General features: G+C 42.4%; 1 long non-coding RNA gene across 1 annotated transcript; it reads right to left on the reverse strand.

The window, feature by feature from the left end:
- Positions 1 to 1,457: 1,457 nt before the first annotated feature.
- Positions 1,458 to 4,678, reverse strand: LOC144328079 (uncharacterized). Its single transcript, XR_013393340.1, has 3 exons — positions 4,483 to 4,678; positions 2,934 to 3,039; positions 1,458 to 1,799 (listed from the first exon to the last, which is right to left on the reverse strand). It is a non-coding gene; the product is annotated as an uncharacterized LOC144328079 (long non-coding RNA).
- Between the last annotated feature and the right edge of the window lie 767 nt (positions 4,679 to 5,445).

The following is a 5,445-nucleotide window of genomic DNA, read 5'->3' on the forward strand; positions in this document are numbered from 1 at the left end:
TGGGTCCTTCCTGTTGTTGTTTTAATCTGTCTTGTTGTCAGGCTTCACTGGAGAGAGGCTAGTCTTGCCAACCAGAGTTCTGACCCTGCATGTACAATTCCCATAATTCCCTTTGACGAGGGATTGATTGCTAAACCACTCAGAGAATCAGGTGCACCAACTTGATATTTGTTTTAAGGGAGCTGGGCCTCCTCAATCTTCAGGTGGCCCCACATGCATGTGACATCATGTGCACAGCATGTGGTGCATGGTGTAGGTCCAATGTGTCAGGCTTTGGGGAATCAGCTTCTTCCCCCGTGGCGGTAAATAAGAAAATCCAGCAAAAGGAATGTCTTACCAGTTAGGTTCTTTAATAACCACAGTGAGAGACAAAAGAACACGTCTTCTTAGAATGGCGGTGCTCCAAATTAAGGCTCACTCTGCCTTTCCGTCCCTATTAATCTACATCACTCCTACGTTTTGTAATCTGAGCTTGTACCCCCTGCACTTTCTGTTCTAACACTTACTGAGCTCTCAGTCTCTTTGGGGAAGGTGGGAATGAATGCTGTCCAGAGATGGTGAACCTGTTAACCCTCTCTCTTCCAGTGTTTCTTCTCCTAGCTGTTCCCATCCAGTATTTCCCAGCTTCTGCCTTCTGAACTGTGGCCCTCTGCAAACCACTGTTCCAAATCTCTAAACACCCTTAACAAACTACAGCTTCCAGAATTCTTTGGTGTAAGCCATCACTGTTTAAAGTCGTATCATAGTGCTTTAAATATAAGGTGTGAATATGACCATACACTATTCCCACAATTTCGTCTGCTGGGGGGGGGGGGGCTTCATTTAAAGGATTATGCTAAAGAATAGTGGATTGACTTTAGCAAGTGTTGGAAAATGGTGGCACTCTGGCTGCTGACATTAGGCATGTGAGGCTCCTGCTTCTTCCACCATATACTTTTTAATTCCCCAACATGCATCCATGATAGTGGGGGCTTTGTTTATAGGGTTATGCTATGCCTTCTGTTGTTGTTGTTTAAGCAAGTCAAGCTGAATGTCAGGAATTACCAGCAGGACATCTAGCCTGTTTTGCAATGGGTGTATAGTTTAGACCTCTAGTCAAACACAGACAGCAGTTTAGCTGTCGAGGCACTATCACTCCTGTGAAAGGTGAGATGATTTAGAGGCCGGGAGAAGCTTAATTTTTCTTGATCACCACGTGCAACCTGGAATTTTAATGGCAGGCATAATTAATTCTTCTGATGTTAATCATCAGGGCTGGACTCCACAATTATCAGCCTTGTGCAGCTGGGGCATGGTGCAGACATGAAAAATTAGGAAAATGAATCCGTAATAGGGTGGCAGATTTAATCTGCATCGTGCAAAACAAAGTTGAAAAAGAAGGGAGACTGGGAGAATTTCAGCCGAAGCTTTTGTGCCAATAAGTGCTGACAGAACTGAAAAATGTTGCCGATGTCCAAAGTGATTGGTAATTACCAAGCCATTGAATTTTTTATTGTCAATTTATCATTGCACCAGAGGTTAAATTTAACATCTTCTTCTAAAGCCATCACTCTAGGAGGAAGGCAAGCTTTGTATCACGTGATCCCAGGAGTCAGTGAAAGGTTAATCAGGTATTCCTTTAGCTGGCGTGTGCTTCCAAATAATTCTTCCTTTTTGTGTCCTTGTATGAGTGTGTGTCTCTGCCGGGGTGGAGGGTGTGGGGAAGAGATTTAATTTTTGCATTTACAGCACCTGTGCATTTCAGTTAAACATCTGACTGCATTCCTCAGATGCATCTCTGGTCCATACAATTTCCTTTCCTTAAGGAAGAAAAAACACATTGAAATTTTACTTATAGGGTAATACAAAGGAGGATATTTCAGAGCTTCTCACTGTGTGTTTTAAATCACATCTTTAGCTGCCCACAAATAGAATCTTAAGCTTCTTGCATCTCAGAAATGCCTCTTTTCTGGTCAGAAATCTTTATTTCATTTCATTTCATTTTTGCCTCTTCGTTTCCCTAATGAGTCATAACTGGATAGTTTATTGTAAAGAGAGGGGCCTATATTTTTTAGAACGGAAAGATATTTTTTAGTTGTAAGCAATATGTGACATGTTTACATGCCTTGTGGAACTCCCAGAACAATGATGCTTCTTAAAGAAAAGGAATATATAGGATGTTTATGTGTGTTTTAATATGGATTGCCCCATAGTCAAAACATGCATGGCACATTCCAGACAAATTTAAGCGCTGTAACAGCACCAGCCTAGACATATATACTCAGAGGTAAGTCCTATCCTGTTCAAAGTACATTATGGTATTTGTGCATAGGATTGCAGTCTTAGTCGCAATAATTTCAGGGGAAGAGATATATATCACAAGCCTATGCATTCTTATTCAAAAGTAAGTCTCACTACATTAAATCTGAAGCTTACACCCAGGTAAACTTGTATCAGTATTAAGCATGCATTTAATGCTCCACCTGAAATCAGTGGGACGTAATATGCTTGCTATTGTTTTGATAACACACACAAAAAGTTTAAAATTACCACAAGATTCATAGTAAAATTCCCTAAATGGCGTCCTGATATCAGGAACCAATCCCAGCACTTGTAAAAATCCAATATATCTTCATAAAGTTAGTGAGATTATTTTCTTTAGCAGATTGAGTTACAGCCTCCATTGTAGCTCCTCCCTCTAAACAGCTAATATGATTTTTTCTAATCATTGCAGTTCAGCCTCTTTTTAATATGATATGAAATTCACCCCTTGCCCTCCTCACTCGCTCATCTTTCCACAGAGCAGGCACCGGATATTTTTTTCTTGAATTCTGGGCTGTGCTCTGTTGAAAAGGAATTGTATGCGCTTTCTATAAATTAAATATGGAAATGACCTTTAAGGGGGAAAGTTGGGATCAGAATCAATGTGTGCATTAATTACTGCAATTCATTACCCAAATAAACACAGAGCCTTTCCTTCTTTCTTTCTTTTCCTGGGTGCAAATGTTGGGGCAAAAGATGTTCGCAGGAGACAAAGGCTTTTGATCCGGCTATGTTAATCTGCAGATAAAAAAAGAAAGGGAAAGAGTGTGACTTCAGCTTCAGTGTGTAAGCTCCTCTGGGGATATCCTGGCTGGGATCAATTCCCACATGCAGGCAGTGAATTATTGATGCTGAATACAAAAGCTAGTCATGTGACCCACACCGCTATCACCTAACAGTCCCCTGCACGATCTTCATGTTCTGACACCCTGCCTTTTTATTATTAAACTCAACACACAAACCAGCACCTCTATTCTGATTTCTCTTATAATCAGAAAGATAATGTCTCTCATTGCAGTTCCTCATTTATCTCTCTGGGTGTATATGGGAGAAAACCCAACATGAAAACGAAATCTTTAGCACCCTAGAGCCCAAGCAGAAGCCTAGAAAATATATAGCACGCATGGTTCTATGGGAAAGATGCAGTGAATTATTGAAAAGATTTCCTGCTCGTCTTCTGAATTAGTATCATCTGTTCCTTCTTTTTCTTAAGCCACTGCACAAATGTAATCCCCCCCCTCTCCTCACAGTGTTGGGCTGCCTTCCTTTATAGCCTGATGATAAATTGTCACAGGAAGGTTTTTTTCCGTACCAAAAAAAAAAAAAAAAAAAAAGCCCCAACGACGAGGTATGATTTTAATTCTGAAGGGTTTTTGCATAGCAGCCGTTGCTTACGAGAGGGCATAGCAATACACATTAGACCGGAAACTTCAGCTATTTTAATTGGATGCCATCCAAAATCGCAAGTAATTAAGAATCAATTTGAGGCCATTAGTAAGTGAGGCTAGCTAGCCAGTGTTGCATATTTCAGAAGAGTTAGTTTTAATGAGAGGAGTTCCTGGATTGGGAAAAGAGGAGAAAAAGAAAAGGGGGAAGCGGAAGGGGGGGGGCGCACCAGAGAGAGATTAAAGATAGTGTAGGGACTGTCTGCTGCTTAACTAAACAACTAATGGTACATGGAAAGATGCTGAACTTGTAGTCCTCTCTAATTGATCTACTTACTGTTCTTGAGGAAACTTTAAAAAATGAATGTAGGTATTTACTGTGCATTAGTGGCTCAATACCTATTTATAAACATTAGAAATGAGTGCATCCCTCAATGCCTTTCTCTTCACCATGGAAGCCTAAGCTGTCTCTTTTCAGACATATCAAGCTTACGACCGTCAAGCCATTTGCTCCTCCCTGGACTTGGTAGCCCCATAGTTTCCACCGCGTTGTCTGCAGAGGGCAATGTGAAAAATAATAACAACAACAAAAGGATTTAGAGAGTCATAAATTGGGGTGGGGAGAAAGCTATTGGCTCGTCTGCCAATTCCGAGCTCATTTGATTCGTAATTGAACCTTGCTCAAATCTAGATTTCTTCTCCTCTCTCTCACACACGCTCTATTGCTTAATGATAAGTTTTAATTCATTTTAAAGAAGGGGAAAAGGGGGAGAATGTTGGATTATTAGATGCTCACCTGGGCTTGAAGGTTACAGGCTGGAGGGATGAAGTTTCATGGGAAGAGTTGCAGATTTACTATAGGAGCGGCAATGCAATAAATCAAGCACACAGACCTGGGCATGGTCTCGATATTTCCGTTGCAGACCTCACTTTTTCCATGGACGTATCTCCTTACAAATTATTTGGGCCCAGGTTTTTCAGTAAAACAAACACCATTGGTCGAGGGAGCCGGCGTACAGCTTCTGGGTCATGTGGCCAGCATGACTAAGCCGCTTCTGGCGAACCAGAGCAGTGCACGGAAACGTCGTTTACCTTCCCGCTGGAGCAGTACCTATTTATCTACTTGCACTTTGACGTGCTTTCAAACTCCTAGGTTGGCAGGAGCAGAGACTGAGCAACGGGAGCTCACCCTGTTGTGGGGATTCGAACCACCGACCTTCTGATCGGCAAGTCCTAGGCTCTGTGGTTTAACCCACAGCGCCACTCGTTTCCCTTCACCTGCCAACTACCGTAGGTAGATTCGCCTTAAAATGTGAATTGAACTGAATTTTCCCTCCATCTTTAGTTAAGCAAGTAAGTATTCCACAAAGTAACCCAAAATATCCATGTAGTTCATGAAGAACACTATAACCCTTCCTGTAGGTTCAAAATCTAACCACAGCTTTTACACAACACAAAAGAGAAGGGCTGCCGACTGGTCCTTGCAGTGAAGTGCTGCACTGAAATTGGGGCATTACCTGCACACAACCACTGAGCAGACACTCTAGCTTTAGCCACGTTCAGCTCCCAGGTGTGTGTTAACTCTAGATGCAGACCTGCCTCTCTTTAGTACAAAATTGGTGAATCCTGCGGCCCTCAGATGTTGGGCTCCTACTCCCATTGGCCCCAGCTAATTGCTGGGATACTGCTGGGGAGACAGGGGTGTCAGGCAGGCCCCCAGCTGGTTCCAGCCACCAGCGGGCAGCCGGGCGATCACCGA

Source organism: Podarcis muralis, chromosome 1 (genome assembly GCF_964188315.1).
Source record: "Podarcis muralis chromosome 1, rPodMur119.hap1.1, whole genome shotgun sequence".
Lineage (NCBI taxonomy): Eukaryota > Metazoa > Chordata > Lepidosauria > Squamata > Lacertidae > Podarcis > Podarcis muralis.